General features: G+C 38.6%; 1 protein-coding gene and 1 long non-coding RNA gene across 4 annotated transcripts in view; one reads left to right on the forward strand and one right to left on the reverse strand.

The window, feature by feature from the left end:
- Positions 1-21,525, reverse strand: part of tspan4a (tetraspanin 4a) — a 263,024-nt gene that overhangs the window by 204,730 nt on the left and 36,769 nt on the right. The window lies entirely within an intron of this gene.
- LOC130914522 (uncharacterized) lies at positions 302-11,587 on the forward strand. Its single transcript, XR_009062951.1, has 3 exons — positions 302-631; positions 10,924-11,047; positions 11,129-11,587. It is a non-coding gene; the product is annotated as an uncharacterized LOC130914522 (long non-coding RNA).

Raw genomic sequence — 21,525 nt, forward strand, 5'->3', positions numbered from 1 at the left:
AGAAGGCCTGCCCCTCTGCTATTGAACGCGTTGTTGATATTAGCGCGGCGGCGCTCTCCCCGCCTCTCGGCGCAAATTCATTCAAACTTGCCGTTCCGTCCAAGACAGCCGCCCAATGCTCACTTTCAGTGATAAATCCAATCCAAAATACTTTAATGCCCCGGATGGGGGGAAGAAGGAGAGGAGTCTGTATTGGCGTACCCACTTTATTGTGGCAACAATAATAAAGAAAAACAATAACAAAATAACAGCGGGCTTCCGTGACATGCGACCGCTATTTCGCTTCCCTCTACGTCACAGCTCCTCCTTTAATCGTCTTTTAAGGGGGCACCGCAGAGCTACGGACATTACAATACACAATGAATAGGTTGCCACTGAACCCTTCACACTAGGCTGCCGCTAGTTTGAAACTGCCTTAAATTTATTTATTTTTCTTTTTTCTTTTTTTTTTTTTTAAACATCTCTTTTGCACGGCGTGGCGGCTTTTATTTTGGTGTGGCGGTGCACCACAATAATTAATATGTAGGGGAAACCCTGAAATAGTCAAGTGGTGCAGCTCTTCTACCCCTTTTACTTCTTCATTTATGACCATCATTGACCATGCATCATCTACGTATCAGTTTCATGTTGGGTGAGATTCTAAATTTGAACATATCTAGTAGAAGTGGTGATGATGGTGCTCATTAAGATGTTTGAACATTCTGTTATGATTCATAATTCATTCACCTATCAATTATTCAGTTTCCACATTAAACGCAACACTATTTGGGAAAAAGATTTTGGTGTGCCTTTCAAGAATTCCCTTTGAGACACGGCTCTGTTTAGTTTGTGACATGCACCTGATTTTGTGCTCAGTTTCTGCATTATCAGTGTTCACTATAACAGTAACTGCACTTAAACACCGGTGCCAAGACGTGACAGCAAGAAAATATGGAATGGTTAAAGACAATGTTAGATGAGAGGACCAGTGTCACAAAGATGTTTAATAGACTATCAAATTTATCCACACCAAAGTCATCCAACCATGTCCTATTGTCCATTTTTTTTTGTACTGGGGTATGTTCCCCTAGTCTTTTGCTTTAGACCTATAGATCATTTGAATTGGGTCCATTGACTGTGAATTATGGTAGCATCTAGAAACCCAAGCTGTTCGCGAGATAAAACCATTACTTCCACTCTATAGTGACTTTCTCATTAGCCCTCTTCGTGAGAGCTAATTACCAAACACAGACGATCACGGAGATGCAAAGAAATAACTATCCAACCTTATCTTGTGGTATTTTTATCCTCCTTATAAACTGATAAGAATATCACAACCGTGTCAGAGGAAGTTGGTTCCGGTGATCTAGGGCTATGAATATCTTTCATCAATTCCTGTCCTTACTCACATGTCTTCTCTATAAATATGACTGATTTATGTCCCATATCTGTAGTATGAACACCTCCAACACCTGCAGATATGATGCTTTTGTGTCAGATCTGCTATTTGCATTCTGCTACTAATCCCCCCTAGAAGGGGCGGGGGTGTTTGCCAATCAAACTCTGCCCAAGAACAGACAAATGTGCTCTCTGTGTGTATATATATATTTGTATTTCTAGATGTGAAGGGAATAATACTCCCCTAAAGGAAAAAGCAGGACAACGCAGTAAATTCTATACATGTATCAGTGAAAGAGACATGTGGATGACGGGTGGGCCATCACACCTACTCGTTTATTTGACAGGCTATACACAGCCACTGATGGATCTCTATCATTGGTGATGGCTTTAAGTAAATCCCCTTTTACCAAAATGATCCAAGAGATGCATAGCTCAAGCTAAAATGGACTCTGACGTGTTGAGACAATACAAATGTTTGTGTAGAGCAGGGGTGCCCATTACATCGATTGCAATGCCAGTGTGGGTAGCTTTTTTAAATGCACATAGTTAATTATGTTGTGTGGGCAATATAACCTTTTATGTTGATTTTTTTTTTTTTTTTTTGCCCCCTCTCCCCTGGCTGTTAAGGTAGATTATGGGAGGTTGTCGCCTTGGCCCCTTCTAGACATACGCTGAACTACGTTACACGGGTAGCCCTTATGTCTAAAAGCAATTTACCAGGTCAACTGACACGGACATGGCATGGCACAGACCTTACCTGGGTTGCGTCCAAGTATAATGTCCGGGACTTACCCAGGGCGCGGCATGTGTGAAAGCAGTCGTTTATTTCCTGGGTCACAGCACGAACGCTGATGCAGTAAATATCATTGCAGGCCGATCGTCATTTCCTCTTTCTTCGCAGTAAGACGAAAAGCGGTAAACAAACATTGCAATTATCAACACGACAAACTGGAAATAGCAAAATAAACTGGAAGCGTAACGAAATTCAATTGCTACTGGATCTTGGAGCCAAGGAAGAGAATGTCCATCATCTATCTTTGGAAATGTGTGGTTTATTTGGCTGCAGATACCGACCAAAAATGACGTAATGTTGGGGTTATAAAATCTCAACGCCCGCCCGCCCCACATAGTGAGCGTTGAGTCGCCAACACGGGACAAGTCTGAAAGTGTCCAACCCGGGTAATTCCCACGACATCTCCCCATGTCTGAAAGCAATGACACGGGTAAATCCCGCATCACCTTACACTGGAATTTACCGGGATCTAAGTCTGAAAGGGGCTCTTGAAAAGTAGGACTTAGAGCAAAAAAACAATGAGCACCGCTGGTGTAGAGGATATATCCAGTTGTGTTGAGTGAAAAGCAAATTGGATTGCTCCATTAAAATTTATGCCCTCACACACAGAACAGTAGGTAATCTGATTTACACAGCCAAATTCAGACATATCAAATCTAATTTATGAAAATCAATTTACATGAGTTTCCAGACTGGAAAATATGACACTTCTAAAATACATCTTAGCCATCTTAACTTTAGTGGGGGGGAGGCTGTGATATCTTATATTCCAATGCCCAAACTTTTTCATGCAACTGTATATCTTTCAAAGGTTCATTTATTTTTCCTTCAGAAAAATGTATTGACCCCATAACTTTAAAAAATGTTGAAAGACCACTATGTAATGACATTTGCTATTTTTTGTCATTACAATGTATCCTATTATAAGCAAATGACAAACTGTGAGTAAAAGAGACAACCCTTGATGCCACTAAAAACAACCAGTAGCCAAACAAAATTATGTCCATTACTTCTTATTTCCCCCAAATTTCTGGAAAACATTAAACGTAAAGTGCCTTTAGAAATAACAATTTTTAAAAAGACTTCTTTTAATCAAAATACATTGTTTTTCACAGATTTCTGTACCTTTGCAAAAAAAAAAAAAAAAAAAAACACTTCATTTATTCAGCTAATGGAAATTGAACCAACACAAAAGATAGCTTATTCAGTAAGCATTATAAAGACTTCCAAACAAAATCTTCAATGAGAAGCTTAAATCCCTGAACAAACTATGAAATTTATGAAACGCAAGAGATGCTGTCACATGTTTGTACAGTTAGTGCTATACTTAATCCTGGTTTTACACGTTCTACATGTAACTTCTGTCAATGCCTTTTCCATCGTCATGTTGATAAAAACTGAAATGCTTCCAAATGCTAACTTTTAATTCTGAGGTGTAAATCTCTCGCTCATTAACTTCCACTGCTGCCATATTCACCCTGTGCTTCCTCTAGGTGTCCGGGCGGCAGGCGTGTTACTTTTGTTCCGCGAGCGGCGATAGTGTTCCTCTCATTAAGTTATTATGGAAAATAATCATTGTTGAACATTAATGAATCGTAGTCGAGTCATCACGGGTCGAATCTCGATGAATCTAATAATCGAAGTATTGGCACGCCGCCATGTTCTAGTATATCAAAAGTACTGTATACAGTAATTGTGAGAGATAAAGAAGGACATTTAAATCCACAGCCTCGTGTTTTGCTCTGACAGCAAGTATCCAATGGCAGTTAACAGCTCTCTCCATGCTATAGAAAGTGGACAGCAGGGATGTTCTTCTTTCAAATGCACAGCATGTGTCTGTGTCCAATTACCCACAACATTGTCATCTAAACATTTGCTGTTTGTTGAAAAGAGTGTTTGTTGTGAATGTCAAATCTGTAGAAGGCTGTTTGCCATAGACAAAAAGAAGTGACGACATCTTAACTGTAGATGTAGATAGCTAACAATTATTTTCTTTATACAGTCAAATGACAATTAGCTTTCATCAAATACCACTGCTGATTAAGAAAGTAGAGATCTGCTTTGCATCTCACACTTAGAAGAGTAGAGTATTGGCTTGCACCATTCTAAATATTTACATGTAGAAAATTGTGTTTGTCAAGGTTCACTTTTGTACTAGTTTATTTTAGGGCTGTCCCAAACGACTATTTATGTCGCAATTAGTCAGCTGACTATTTTTATGATTAGTCGTGGTGATTAGGTTTTTTTTTGTTTTTTTTACTAATCTAGCAATGACATTTTTGTTAATGCTTATTAATTCACAAAAAAACATTTCGGAAGACTAAAATGGTTTATTATTAAAGTACAAATAAACATGTAAATAACAATAATAAATTACAAATAAACAATGAGGTCAAATGCTGATAGCATTAACTAGTGCAAAAGAATGGAATGTAAAAAGATTCAGCACACTGACTTCGCCTTTCCAACATGATTCAAAACAATTCTTATATGAAAAATTTTAAAAATCCAGTATTAATATTATAGTATACTACTATATATAATAGTATTATAATAATTATAATAATTATTCATTGCCAATTAGATTTTTCATAAAGGGTGTTATTTTAAAGCTATTCTTAGTGTAGAATCTGAATTATGTGGGATTAACTCCAGAAATCGTTGTTTATATAACGAACATGGCGTGCTTTTATTTTGAAATGCTCACCGGAAGTACGTTCGCCAAACCGCTAACCGTAAGGTTTACACTACGCAAAAAGCACTTTTTGTCATTGCATGAGGTGTCAGTAATAGATTTTTTTTTTTTCCTTCATTTTTTCGTTTGCAAATGCTGTTATCCAGCGATTTTTCATGTTTTACCTTTTAACCATAAATTTGCGTTATGGAGAACACTGCTAACGTATTATATCAGGCTAAAGTACGTAGATTGTCTTTTTTCCTCATTAGCCTCAATGTAGCAATGCTAACGTATACAGTGTTTAATGTAGATGTGTTTCCTTATTTTGTATGTCTAAACTTAACTTCTATGGCATGTTGATGACCAATAAACATATGTGAAAGGAACTGGAGACGCATATGCCATCAACACACACGCACAAATGTATGCACGCACCCACGCAGCGATAAAACGCAGCCGTGAAAATTACCGCCCTCATTTTTATTTACCATGCGATAAATGGATTCATTGCATTTCGCGAGAGGCTTAGCAACTTCAATAAAAAATGTTGTTAGTTAGTTATATGGACTTGCGATCTGCCAGCTTGTTGTGTCCTGTCGTCTTCCAAACTTACAACTGGGTGACGCTGCTTTAGGTGTACATTCACAGCCCACATGCAGCCTGGTATGCAAGCTTGGCATTGAAGGGACAGGACACAGCAGTGTACCCTCCTTTGTTTCGTTGATATAAGTCAATGTTTTGGCCACTCTGGTGCGTTTTTCTGCTCTGTGCCGTTTTCCACGCTTGCATACTAAGCGTCCGACATTCTCAACTTTCCACGAATACATTTTTTTAACCCTTCATTAAACGTCGACGGGATATTGTGCTCGTCGACGCATTTACATCATCAATGACGTCGACGTAGTCGACTAGTCGGGACAGCTCTAGTTTATTTGGATAATAAATAAATGAATAAATTATTTAATTTAATGCATCTTTACTTGATATGTTGATTATTAAATGTGTTGAGTATAATGTTTATGTAAATATAAAAGCACATAAAATACGGAAACATGTCAGGTCGACAGCATACCATCCAACAAATGAGTTGTTGCCTACTCTTTACTGTAATGCTTTCATGAGCCGTTTACAAAATTCAAGGTTGTATTCTGGTGCACTTACTATATGACCTGTTTTACATCTCATGTCTGCACATTGCTAAGGTTGTGTTTTCCTGTTAAGAGTTGACTGCAGTTTTGCTCTTACCAGTCCATCAGAGAATAGAGAAATGTTTAAGTAATTGAAGGCGAGGTTATTGATTGGTTAAACAATCATACCACTGGTCATATATGCTGAAAAAGTTTAGACACCACTGTCCAAATGGCTGTCTTTCTATTATATAAAAGAATGAGATCAAAATGTATTAGAAAGGGATGTTGAAATAGACATAATCTGGTTGCACAATTGTGACCAGCCTCCTATAACTGGGGATATTCCTGTGTACACATACCAAACCAATCACATTCAAACACATGTTAAATGGGAGTCAATACAGAGTCGCCTGAGTCGCTGATGGTGTACTGGTATATTGGGTATATTCGCCTGACTTCGGGGGAGGCAGCGTGGGATTGATTTCGACTCAGCGGTGGTGTGATTGTTAGTGTGAATGGTTGCCTGTCTCGACTTCCCGTGTGTAATTTGCATGTTTTCCCCGTGGTTTTCTCTGGGTACTAACATTTCTTCCCACATTCCAAAAAACAGTATAATGTAGTAGGTTAATTGAACTCTCTAAATGGTCTATAAGTTGAATTTCCATGTAAATGTTTGTTTGTCTATTCAGCAATGTAGCCCACCTCTCGCCCAAAGCCAGCTGGGCTTCAGCAAACACATAAGCCTGGTGAGGATAAGCAGTAAAGGGAAGGGATAGACTATCTATATCCATATAACCTGGAACACCAACAATTATGAATAAATAACAGTGTTTCCCACAGGATTTTAGGAGACTGTGGTGGGAGGGTCTCTGACCATAGGATTTTTTGAAACTGTGGTGGTGGGCTGCATCGGAGTCGGACAGCCACACCATGTCATGCCACGGCGAATTTTTTTTTTTTTTCATTATTTTTTCCCCCCAAGAAGAACCATAACAACGATATATTTGAAATATTTCATTAGCTAGGCTAATGTTATAGCTCTCAGCTACGGTACATGTATGTAAAATGCGTTGCTGAGTACAGCTACGTTACCCTATGTAATAATGCGACTTTTTTTCTCGTAGCAATAGTACGACTTACATCTCGTAGTGACTCAGGGTTGGCAAACTGTTGAAAAGAGCCATATTTGCCCCCCCCCCAAAAAAAAAAAAAAAAACTGATACAGTATGTCTGGAGCAGCAAAAAATTAAAAGCCTTGTACAAGCCTTATAATTATCAATACTAGCTATATTAGCCTACTATAAAAATGACTAAGTTGGCTAGAAATACATAATTAGCCTTCATGATTAAATGTTTATTTTCCCTGCAGTGGATCCTATAGCGCACCACGTGACTACTCTGTTGTACGATGACACCACAAGTTTAACTTCATTACAATATTAATGAATTGAAAGAATGTTTGTATCATGTTTGTCCTCCTAGAAATCCTATTAAAACAAAAAATATATTTCCCTCCCCCATCTTTTTCCATTTAAAAAAAAAAAAAAAAGAAGCTCCGAAGCAGCACTAAAGAGCCGCATGCGGCCCAAGAGCCGCGGGTTTCAGACCGCCGTCGTAGCCCTCCTTTTTTCTTTTTATTTGACCCTCATAAGTACTACATTACCACAACAATAACAGTCCTTCTGTCAACTGACCCATTTACAGGACAGGGGGAATTCTAATGGCCGTGTAAAGAGTTTTTCTTGATTCGGTGAGAAGGTGAATAGTTTTTTCCCCGTTGTTCGTGAACTAAATTTCCACACAAACGAACATCGAGGTACCATTAACTTAGCAAGGAGAGGTAAGAGAGTCATTTTTCGAGTGTCCCAGAGCTCGCGAAATTGTGTGTGGGGGGGGGCGCATTTATCCAACTTTCGTCAGCCATAATTGTCTGAAGTTGGCGCGTCGGTGTTGTGCCGAAAAATAGCCACTCCACGCGAAATGTCCCCCCGACGGGAGCGCCCACACGTCACTCGTACAAACAGCCTTTTCTTACCAATCGATGGACACGGAAACGACGTTCTTGTACCGTGAATATGTATCATTTTACTCTGCTTGAACTAATAAATACTTTACTGTGACCAACGCTCTGAAAATAGAGCAAGGCTTTATTTTGGGCCCCGCCTCTCCGCGCAAGTTCAATCAAAGTTTTCTTTCCGTCCACCGCTCACTTTCGCCGAAAAGTCCGATCGAAACTATTGTAATGCCCCGGATATGGGGAAGAAGGAGAGAAGTCTGTATTTGCTTAACCACTCGATTGTGGTAACAATAATAAAGAGAAACAATAACAAAATAACAGCGGGCTGCTACGACATGCGACCGCTATCTCTCGCTATCTCGCTCGTTCTCCCATTCTTCCTACTCGTTCCCCTTGCGTCTCTTAAATAAATAAATAAATAAATAAAATACTACTCTAAAATGCTGCTCTCGCTCGCGCGGGTAGTAGAGTGGAGTGGGCTACAGCTGTGTAATCGGCTGACTGACGCATCTGATTAGTATCTTTTTTTTTTTTTTCGGGGGGGGGGGGGGGGGCGGGGGCGCAAACGAGACTGTGGCGGGCCCAAACGAGACTGTGGCGGGCCGCCACAGTCTCGTCCATTAGTGGGAAACACTGAATAATGGTTAAATAATGGCAGTTGATTGCTGGCATGACAGCATGTGTTATACTGTATATTTAATCTGTATTAGTCAAGATTGCTAGAAAATTTGTGATTATTCTACGATCAAAAAATACAACTGTTTGTGGCAACCCTAGTCAAAAGAAAAGACCGTTCAATGGGGACTTGCCATGTGTTGGTGTGGCGGAAAGGAGAGACGTGCATTTATCACAACACATTTAATACACAACAAGATAGCTCCAGAGAGATTTTTTGTAATAACGTAATTTGTTTGCAACCTATTTTGTGCTGCACAACTAATACCGTTATATATTTTTAAATTGGTTTAAACCACTGCAGCCATAACCTTGACATGTACATTACATGTTAGGACAGTTTTATGAAATATTAAAAAATAAAAAAAATTAAAAAATTTAAGTGCTTTTCTTTTTCTCTCCTTATTGCACTGCCGAAGTATCAGAGCGACTGACTAAAACCAAATACTAGATTATGTTGTTTAAAAAAAAAAAAAAAATTTTTAAAGGGGGGTAGCGTTTAAGCCGCACACAATACTGTAGATTTTTATAAATGTGCCATCACTTTACTTTAAAATACATATTGAGCATTTAAGTTGATGTGACATGAATTTATTTCCTTTTACAAACATGCCTAATTTAATATCCCACAAACAAAACGGTATTCATATACTGTACTTAACACAGTACAAAGAATATACAGAATATTTCATTTGCTATGAAAGTGTCTTAAACATTATCAACAATTCTTTTGGAGCTCTATTAAGTACAAGCTGGAGACCAGGGTAATAAAATATCTTGTCTGAGTTAAGCGAATTCAAGATTATGCCAGAAATAAAGTAGCCAGCATTGATAAACAGCAAACACACTGTAGGTTATCCAGCTGAATAATACATTATGGAGTTAGCACTTTATTATGTATCACACAACAACTATTATTCTAAGATGGATTGTCTAGTTTTGAATGATTACACAGTGTTTTGTTTTTGTTTTTTGTTTTTGCAGATGGGGGTCAGAAGGTGTTGTTGAACAACAAATATAAAAAGTAAAAAGTAAACTTCATGAGTAAGCCCAACGACCAGAAAATATGAGCTGCAACAAATAAACTTGTTAGAAATGTGAGAAAGCTAAAGTGGTGCTATCAGAGACACGTCATGCTTCCTTGCAAAAAAAAAAAAAAAAATACACCACTGAAGGAGGCAGTAAGCATAGGTAGAGCATTGCTCCTGACTTCCAACATTTTTGTCACCATGGCAACAAATTTACAGGCTGTGACCAGGAACCTTACTAAATCAGTGGCAAGTCACATCAAACAACTGTATTGACTGCCAGACTGTGAATATTACACAGTTTGCAAGTATTTATTCCCAAAAAAATGTTCATCAATAATAGTCATATTTGATGAAGCTGGATATATATTATAAAACCACATACAGTATTGTCTCTTAACTGTTTTTTTATTAATGTGTTTTTTCTCTTTTACTTCCACATTCATTTCCATTTATCTATCTGCTAAACAATTACAGAGCTGGCCAAAAGTATTGGCACCCCTGCAATTCTGTCAGATAATGCCCAATTTCTCCCAGAAAATGATTGCAATTACAAATGCTTTGTAACGCCAAAAATGGGCCGGACAAAAGTATTGGCACCCTCAGCCTAATAGTTGGTAGCACAACATAATATCTGCGAACGACCGCTTCCGGTATCCATAAATAAGTTTCTTACAATGCTCTGCTGGAATTTTAGACCATTCTTCTTTGGCCAACTGCTCCAGGTCTCTGAGATTTGAAGGGTGCCTTCTCCAAATTTCCATTTTCAGATCTCTCCACAGGTGATCTATGTGATTCAGGTCTGGACTCATTGCTGGTCACTTTAGAAGTCTCCAGTGCTCAAACCATTTTCTAGTGCTTTTTGAAGTGTGTTTTGGGTCATTGTCTTGCTGGAAGACCCATGACCTCTGAGGGAGACCCAGCTTTCTCACAATGGGCCCTACATTATGCTGCAAAATTTGTTGGTAGTCTTCAGACTTCATAATGCCATGCACATGGTCAAGCAGTCCAGTGCCAGAGGCAGCAAAACAAACCCCAAAACATCAGGGAACCTCCACCATGTTTGACTGTGGGGACCATTTTCTTTTCTTTGAAGTTCTCGTTTTTTTTCCCTGTAAACTCTATGTTGATGCATTTTCCCAAAAACTTTTGTCTCATCTGATCAGAGAACATTCTTCCAAAACGTTTTTGGCTTTCTCAGGTAAGTTTTGTCTCTGTTTCAGAAGTGGGGTCTTCCTGGGGTCTTCCTGGGTATCAGACCATAGAGTCCCATTCAGACGCAGACGGATAGTACGGGTTGACACTGCTGTACCCTCGGACAGCAGGACAGCTTGAACTTGTTTGGATGTAAGTCAAGGTTCTTTATCCACCATCCGCACAATTTTCATTGAAATCTCTCCTCAATTTTTCTTTTCCGTCCACATCTAGGGAGGTTAGCCACAGTGCCATGGGCTTTACACTTATTGAAGACACTGCGCATGGTAGACACAGGAACATTCAAGTCTTTGGAGATGGACGTGTAGCCTTGATATTGCCCATGCTTCCTCAAAATTTTGCTTCTCAAGTTCTCAGACAGTTCTTTGGTCTTCTTTCTTTTCTCCATGCTCAATGTGGTACACACAAGGACACAGGACAGAGGTTGAGTCAACTTTAATCCATTTTAACTGGCTGCAACTGTGATTTAGTTATTGCCACCACCTGTTATGTGCCACAGGTAAGTAACAGGTGCTGTTAATTACACAAATTAGAGAAGCATCACATGATTTTTTTAAAGGGTGCCAATACTTTTGTCCGGCCCGTTTTTGGAGTTTTGTGTAAAATGATAATTTTTTTTTTTTTTCCGCATTCTGTTTTGTTTTTTGTCATTGCAAGCAAAATAAATGAAGATATTACTACCAAAGCATTTGTAATTGCAATCATTTTCTGCATGGGAGAAATTAAGCATTATCTGACAGAATTGCAGGGGTGCCACTACTTTTCGCCAGCACTGTATCCTATTTTGGATCAAAAAGATCTAACGATAATCCCACGTGATTTTGGATGATAGGCGAATTACACTCTACACTTCCATTTCCATGTTTGCCCTTACAGCGCTGCAATAATTAAAAAAAAAAAGGAATAATAGAACAGGAAATCTTGATGAAAATGCATGCCTTTTCATTATTGGCAGTACGCGTGCCTCTGTCTGCGCGTGTGTCTTTAAGTTTTGTAAATTTTTCTAATATTGCTTAGTTAAAAAAAGTTTGAATGTTTGTGCATATGATAAGTCTAGCAATCTGTAATAATAACTGCCGATTAAGTGAATTATTCAGTAGAGCATACTTATTAGCATATTCTGCCTTTCTAAGCATTTAGATTGCTCACGAAACATAACAAAATATGTCATATGTCTCACTACAATACATCAGAATCAGAGCATAGAAGAGAGTCCATCTGCATTAGAATGTAGAAATAAGTGAGGTACTGGGCCAAAAACAAAACAAAACAAGTAAGTCTGAACGATATATCGTTTAAACATCGCCATTGCGATGTGCGCGTGCGCGATAGTCCCATCGCAAGCGCGTGTGATAGTTTTTATTTTTTTTAATCCACAAACGCCTTGCTTTCTGATCTGCGCACAGCCTCACACCCTCCCTCTCCCAGGCCTTTGTTCCTCTCAGTCACTGCGGCACTTGCTCATTAAAGTTAACATGGCTTTGATCTGGCCAAAGAAGCAGACTTCTAACGGGCATCTGTCAATCATCGTTTAGCTTGTTAAACAGTTTCTGCAAGGAAGCCGCGCGGGAATGAATGTGTGTGTGTGTGGAGACGTTGGAGACATATAAATGCCAGAAGCAATCATGAGGAGTTTGAAATTTCTACATGACACTCTAACGGTCACAGCTAAGGTAGATAAACAGAAGCATTTAATAAAGCTAAGCATTTATCTACTACAGTACTTTATTCTTGTTCAAAAATGATTTGGTTGGACAGTTATGTTTAAAACTGATCATAATTATGACATTTGAAGTGCTTTAAAACCATTTATTTATAAACATTTTTTAAAGCATTTTGGGGGGGAAAGAGAAAAAAACATGTCTTACATGTATCTCTTTCCAATGCAAAATCTGAATAAATACATTGAGCACAAAAACACACACACACACACAAAAAAAAGAATAAATTGGTGGGTGGGGGGGTGCGCTACTTTGCGTTTTTTCACTTATCGCGGCGGGTTCTGGTCCCCATTAACCACGAAAAACGAGGGATCACTGTACACTGTGGTGATGGTGAGTCATCCAAAGTCTTTCCAAACAGCTATTCAAGTCATCTAGTGAAAATTTCTTTCAAAAAATATATATATTTTTTTTTTTAATATCGCAATATAATAGCGCAATATATCGCAAACCCCCCAAAAAATCGCAACAATAGTTTTTTCCAATATCGTTCAGGCCTAAAAACAAGACATAGAATTGATCCAAATCAAGCATTTTAAATAGACCGTAAAGCTCAATTAATCAAAAAATCTTAGTTCATGCTCAAGTTATTCAGTAGCAGTACAGCATAAAAGAAAAGATAATATCCAGTTTTACAAAAAATAAGAAGATTTATTTATATAGCCCGAAATCACCAATAGATCCCAAAGGGCTTCACAGACAGGCTTCTTCTTTCAAAGATAATCTGTTTAGTTCATATAATGAGAGGTGAGAATTAACCCACTCAAATGTGTGCATGACAAGAACATGGGGGAGTTTCTCAGCCTTTTAAAGCAATTTAAAAGACAATTCAAAGAATTGGCCTAATTAGCTTTTAAAAAAAAAAAAAAAAAAAATCTAAAAAACATAAAACTATGTATAGTACACAAGATGTATGGATTTAGCAAACAAATAAAGACAATGTATGTTCCTCTTTTACCAAGTGGGATGCAAAGCATGTTTATATAACCCCAGCAAAGCAAAATTATATGTTCAGATTAGGCAGCTCTCAACCCCCCCAAAAGAACTAAAAACAACATGCCATGCTAAATCACTGTTCCTATTTTTATCACATGATGAGAAAAAACAAACATTTAAATAGAGCTATAGTAGAGGGCCTCATTAGGGAAACATTTTAATGGGTCTGATGATATGGAAATATAGTAGGATGTGTGGAAAGTAGCACACATTAAGCAATAAAGGGATAAAACATTGCTCCTTTTGGGGGGTGAATCTTAAACTGGGTGTTAGACTGGGAGTGCACAGCCTTGAAAGATTGTGGTCACACTCTGTGGGTTTCATTCTTTGCGGAGTTCTCATCGAAAAGACAAAATAGGTCCTTCTGAAATAACAAGGCCAATCTGGTGCTCTATATTCTAAAAGAAAAGGTTGAACAATATAACATAGCCATAAACATCAAATTTAAAATGTTATTTTTCCTTGATTCATGCAAATGTCTGCCTAGAATGACTGACTATGGAATGTTCATGCTTATCCTATAAAAATAACAAAAAATAACAATGAGATGCTTAAATCTGAGCAGTCAAAAGAAACTGGAGGGAAATTAAGAAAAATATGAAAAACACCACAAATATGCCTTTAAGCAGCAGTATACTTAAGCCCTTTTTTGCCATCTACAGTAACCTCAGTGTTCAGGGCACATATGCAGACTGGTGCCACACCCAGAGAAGCCCACAAGTGAACCACAGAAGTGGACTTGGACAAACAACACCCACTCGTAGCTGTGAACATTAAAGAAAACACTCAACACCCACTGAACAAGATTTTCCACCGTGTCCTTGTAAATACCATTCGGCCTTATGGAATGTTATCCATTGAAAACACATGCAAAGAATGTTGTGTTGCTGTATGCGGCATTGGTCTTGACTACAGTTGACTGTAAACAACAACCAGTTAATACTTCCAACTGTCCTGAGCCATCACTTCATCACTTAAGCAACACTGGAGTTGACAAGCTATGGGAGAACACAGGAAAAGGAAGCTGCCTCCTTTTTTCTTATGTAACTGTCTCCATGCACATCCTCAAAAGAGTCTGTCACAGAGCCAGAGATTTTATGAAGGGGTCATTAGGTTATATAAAGAGCATTAGCTGACTATCTCTCACAGGAAATACAGCAGTTGTCTGTCATTTTGTTCCATCTGACAACTAAATGTTCTGCTGTGTGCCCAAAATATAAACATTAAGGGTGCACGATATCCATTTTTTGAAACCGATATCGATAACTTCCTGCTGCTCAAAGCCGATACCGATATCTATAACCGATACAGTGTTTCCCATAGGATTTTTTTAAACTGTGGTGGTGGGCTGCATCGGAGTCGGACAGCCTCACCATGTCGTGCCACGGCGAATTTTTTTTTTTTTCTTCATTATTTTTTTCCCCCAAGAAGAACCATAACAAAGATATATTTGAAATATTTCATTAGCTAGGCTAATGTTATAGCTCTCAGCTACGGTACATGTATGTAAAATGCGTAGCTGATTACAGCTACGTTACCCTATGTAATAATGCGACTTTTTTTCTCGTAGCAATAGTACGACTTACATCTCGTAGTGACTCAGGGTTGGCAACCCAAACTGTTGAAAGAGCCATATTTGACCCCCCCCCCCCCAAAAAAAACAAAAAAAACTGATACAGTATGTCTGGAGCAGCAAAAAATTCAAAGCCTTGTACAAGCCTTTTAATTATCAATACTAGCTGTATTAGCCTACTATAAAAATGACTAAGTTGGCTAGAAATACATAATTAGCCTTCATGATTAAATGTTTATTTTCCCTGCAGTGGATCCTATAGCGCACCACGTGACTACTCTGTTGTACGATGCCACCACAAGTTTAACTTCATTACAATATTAATGAATTGAAAGAATGTTTGTGTCATGTTTGTCCTCCTAGAAATCCTATTAAAACAAAAAATATATTTCCCTCCCCCATCTTTTTCCATTAAAAAAAAAAAAAAAAAAAGCAGCGCTAAAGAGCCGCATGCGGCCCGGGAGCCGCGGGTTTCAGACCGCCGTCGTAGTCCTCCTTTTTCCTTTTTATTTGACCCTCGTTAAGTACTACATTACCACAACAATAACAGTCCTTCTGTCAACTGACCCATTTACAGGACTGGGGGAATTCTAATAGCCGTGTAAAGACTTTTACTTGATTCGGTGAGAAGGTGAATAGTTTTTTCCCCGTTGTTCGTGAACTAAATTTCCACACAAACGCACATCGAGGTACCATTAACTTAGCAAGGAGAGGTATGAGAGTCATTTTTCGAGTGTCCCAGAGCTCGCGAAATTGTCTGAAGTTGGCGCGCCGGTGTTGTGCCGAAAAATAGCCACTCCACGCGAAATGTCCCCCCTGACGGGAGCGCCCACACGTCACTCGTACAAACAGCCTTTTCTTACCAATCGATGGACACGGAAACGACGTTCTTGTACCGTGAATATGTATCATTTTACTCTGCTTGAACTAATAAATATTTTACTGTGACCAACGCTCTGAAAATAGAGCAAGGCTTTATTTTGGGCCCCGCCTCTCCGCGCAAGTTCAATCAAAGTTTGCTTTCCGTCCAAGACGGCCGTCCACCGCTCACAATCGCCGAAAAGTCCGATCCGAACTATTGTAATGCCCCGGATATGGGGAAGAAGGAGAGAAGTCTGTATTTGCTTACCCACTTGATTGTGGTAACAATAATACAGAAAAACAATAACAAAATAACAGCGTGCTGCTAAGACATGCGACCGCTATCTCTCGCTATCTCGCTCGTTCTCCCATTCTTCCTACTCGTTCCCCTTGCGTCCCTTAAATAAATAAATAAATAAAATAATACTCTAAAAAGCTACTCTACTACCCGCGCACGCTCTCGCGGGTAGTAGAGTGGAGTGGGCTACAGCTGTGTAATCGGCTGACTGACGCATCTGATTATTATCTTTTTTTTTCTTACATATATTTCCAAGGCGGAAACGTAACAGAAAGCATTCACGACTGTCAATGCTACCGCTAGGCACCGCAATGTGTAAGTGATTGAACCAAACTACTGTAACAAAAAATAGATGCAGTGAATTATTCTGACCAGCAGGTAGGAGCAATGCCCCGCAAATGGTCAACTGATTTCCCATACTAGTGTGTAAACTGTAAAGCTACAACAGTACATATTATCGGTCCTATTATAAATGTTACTGGATTTATCGGGATGACGTCATAATTCCTATTATCGGACCGATAATTGTCCGACCAATAATTATCGTGCACCAGTACAAATAATAAATGTCAACCAATATGACAACTCATATGCATTCTTGGTAATTGTGCCAAATTCAAAAGAGAAAAAAAGTTGATGATACGGAAGGAACTTCTCACATAGCTTCAGGGCTCTGGGCAGAAATAAAGAGCCTTGTGATACCGCTTTAGAACATACTACACTTCTGTGTATTATTCTACCAATAACTTAAGGTTTCTATGATGTTCGCAACCATTAAATTGATGCAGTTTAATTATTAGGTACTAGATATTCTCCTGATGGGAGCTATATCAAAAGAGCCAACAAAGCTTTCTGTCAGTTTTAGTGTGATGACTTCAATTATTCAGTATGTTTCAGCGCAGCTGGATTATACACAAGGCAGGGTAAGAATCGAAGCATCAGCAGGGAACGAGAAATTGCTTGGCTGAACCCTTGTGACCATGCCTTGTGCCTGTGCAGTATTATTGTCTGTATAATTGTGCAGCATTTGTTTAATGTTCATTGTATAAGGCTGTCCATGACAAACTAATCTACCAGCTGACTACTACATATTTATGCACACTTTTCAGCGATTACTTAAGTACATTGAAACACAATTACAAAAAGTTCACCAACATAATTTTAATCTTTAAAGGAGACACAATATGCCATTTTGCTCATAATTTGGAGTAGTTCCAAGGTGTCACTGACAGGCATCAGTCGAAAAAAAAATCAACAATCTATAATTACATACTTATCATCCCTTTTAACAGCTCTTATGAAATCAACCAGTTTGGGGGCTTATGCAAATAAGCTATGGCTCACCCCACTCGCACAGCTTTGCATTACCATGGCGACCAGAGACAGAGCTGTTTAGAGCCCCAAATGAGAATTTTACTTTTGAAGAACAAACAAGTGCAAAGTGCACATAAATATATTATAAAATTGAGATTATTTTCGTGCATGAAGGCGACACTTCATTATCAACCACCGAATTATAATTATTTTATGAGAGGAACCGTGCATCCAGTGGGCCAGTCCTCTTGCACGTGGTTACTTATGTAATTTCTTACTAAATTGGTGTCGAGGCACTGCAGACACTCAATTATGTTTCTATAAGGTACACATTTTTTACTCCCCCCCAAAATTCTGTATGAACCAGAATTATGTCAAATTCAAGCAATGTGCCACAAAAGATACCTAAAAAGCAAATACACAGATCCACCAGATTCAACACCTTAAAGGGCAACTGAAGACCTTTCCGGATTTTGGTGTAATTTTACGAATATAAACTTTGGACGAGTTCGTCAAAACAACCATGACATTATCAACACGTAATTGTAAGGATAATTTGCGTTTTTTTTAGTTTTTTTGCACTCCGTTAATGGTCCCTTCGCAAACCCGGAAGTGTGATGTAGATTCCCCGACGCAACAGAGAAGACTATCCACAGCTAGCATAGCAGCAACAACGATGTCAGTGATATTTCCACCAAAGGTAACCATTCAGGATCGCTCTTTCGTGACGCTACCGATGGCAAAGGCTCCCAGGAAAGAGGAACTACAATTAATCCCTACATGTTTGAACCTGAGGCATCAAATGACAGCGATTTACTTGACACAGCAGATGGCGTCATGACGCCATTTGACAGCTCGACACTTCACGAACGGGAGAGAGAGTGGTAAGCCTAAATCCAGCATCATGATTTTTTTATAAGAGAGAATGCGATTACATGGTTGTATATTTTTCCATGCTCTCCACATAGCTAAAACTGGGTATTAGGTAATGGGACAGCTCCTACCGATCTAAATATGGTAAAGCGAGCCCAAATGTGGCTAAATTAGTGATATGTTATTGATTTTTCAAAATAAATGACAAAACGATTTTATTTTCCAGGTGTTGCTGTAAACGGTCAAGTTATTACCCTTCCAACATTATGCCTGTGTCGTCAGGAGATCCCAGACGTGAGAGCCAAACTTGAGGAGGCTGAAGCACTGACAGTGGCATGAATTACATTAAAAAAATAAAACCATAAATTGTAAACAACATTGACACATTTTGTTGAATGTTTAATGTATTCTATTGGTATATAATAAATTGTAATTATATTACATTCTGAAAAAATATTCAATAGGCCACAATAATAAATGATAGCAGATTTATGTTCAATCAGCATCAGCTTTCACTGTCAGATTGTGACACATATGAGCTAAGTTATACCAAGCACACAATGGCACACATCAAAGAACATAAATTTAGTAAGCAAAACAAAGTTAGGATAGCAACGGACTAGCGCAACATTGAAAAATGATAATGGCAGTGGAAAATATGTATTTATATGATAAATATGTATTATATATGAAGGTAACTAGATTTTTCTTTTAAAAAATGTGTACTGTATGTATGACTAGTTTATGATTTCATGTCATCAAAATTTGCTACATTTATTTCTCCTAAGTCATCGTCATCTGATGTCGCAGACGGAAGAAATTCAGCGTCTGGCAGGCCTCATAGGATCTCTTCAGTCGTCATCGCTGGACACCGCATCACTTGGGTCATCATATGACTCAACCCACTCTCTCTTGATTTTGGGAAACTGGGTGGCGACTGACTTGCAACGCTTTTTTTCATCGTGTTGAGGGTTTCCGCCACTTAATTTTTTATGTTTGGCTTCCAGGAGAAAAAAAAAAATCACAGCAGCATGAAAATATTGGAGGAATCCTAATTTTAATTTAATAATAATTTCTTGGTGATCAAATAATAATGCCCCAGTCGAAGCAGCGTCTATTTGATGCTATTGTTCCCTCTTCAAATAGGCAGACCTTGATGTTGAAGTATAACAAGTTATTGTTTTATTTAGATGTATTTGATACATTAGGGCCTGATAGGTGGATTGTTTTGTTGTTATAGGCTTTATATCTACCCTGTGACAGGCCAAAAAACAATGAGCCAAGGACCTATTTGGTGCTGGGGACATTTGAATTTACATAATACCTATTGATATAGTAATAAAATCACATGAGTAGACGACATGTCAGGCAACCTATCTACTTATGACAGGCCAACAGCAACAACAACAAAAATGTCACACTTCAACAAACAGGCAGTAGGAGTCCCCCTCGTTTATCAAAAAAAAAGCAAGTCATGCTCTACTTGCGTCTTTGTAAAACCAAGGTTGCATTGTTGTAGGTTTTCAAAGCTGTCGTGGCTGAAATGATGAAAACAATGAGCCAATTGGGAACCTGTATGCATGCTAACAAAAACGGTCCAAACCTTTGCAGTAGGAATTTTATTTGGACCACTCCTAGAGTCTCGAATCTTCCTGTGAGCAATTCATCGCTACACATCGAGATGGCATGACGAATCCCGTGACTAAAAACCCAGAAAATGTTTGCAATATATGGCGAGGATAGCGTGGTGCTATATTTCCGTGTTCAGAGTGGTGGCGAGGCTTCCTGGAAGTTACGTCATGAGGTAGCGGTCGGCAGGACGGCGCGTCCCTCGTTGCTATGGTGTTCCTATGGCCATAACTCAAAAACTACGCGGTCAATTTAAAAAATTTTTTTTTTTTTTTTTTTTAATGTGACTTTGTGATACAGCGAATGATGCATTTAATACAATTCAACTGAGTAAAACACTTAAGAGCGAAATCCGAAAAGCTCTTCAGTTGCCCTTTAATCTGAACAAAGTATAACAGAGTGATACATTATTACCGTATTTTTCAGACTATAAGTCGCACCTGCATATAAGTCACACCAGCCATAAAATGCCCAACGAAGAGGAAAAAAACATGTATAAGTCGCACCGGAGTATAAGTCACATTTTTGGGAGAAATTTACTTGATAAAATCCAACACATAGAACGGATATGTCATCTTGAAAGGCAATTTCAAATAAAAATACAATAGAGAACAACATGCTGAATAAGTGTACAGTATGATAATGTTACATGATGTATGAACGACGAAATGTTTTTCAGATAACTATAGCATAAAGAACATGCTAACAAGTTTACCAAACCATCAGTGTCACTCCAAAACACCAAAATAACATGTGAAATGATATAATGTATTAATAATTTCACACATAAGTCGCTCCAGAGTATAAGTCGCACCCCCAGCCAAACTATGAAAAAAACTGCGACTGATAGACCCTACTCACCAACGTCACACAATGACGTGTCGTTGTATTGTGCCGCCATATTGTCCGTCATTGTGTGTCCGTATTCTCAGTGGTCTCAATTTATCGTACAATTTATGCTGCAATTCATGGAAGCCCCGGTGCTTTCAGACGCTGTAAACTCATTGGATGTGTTGCATAAAAGGCGTTATGTGGAAAAGCTTCGGTCGATCCATTCGCCAGATCCATATTTGATGCCTAAATCGATATTTTTCGACCCGCTGTCTTCGCCGTCTCTGCCTGACATCTGCTACCCTGATATCTACAACTATCTTGTCCACAGAAACTCAGCCTATTCTCACGAAACTTTGAAAACTTTAAGAGCAGCACTCTAAGCAACATTACCCCGTGTGACCCTTTACTTCCAATTTTCTAAAATGGCGACAATCAATAAAAAGCTTCAAGGATAGGTGGATATTGGACTATTTCTTCAATAAAATACGCAACAACTGTGTCTGCCTCATTT

This window comes from Corythoichthys intestinalis, chromosome 1 (assembly GCF_030265065.1).
Source record: "Corythoichthys intestinalis isolate RoL2023-P3 chromosome 1, ASM3026506v1, whole genome shotgun sequence".
Lineage (NCBI taxonomy): Eukaryota > Metazoa > Chordata > Actinopteri > Syngnathiformes > Syngnathidae > Corythoichthys > Corythoichthys intestinalis.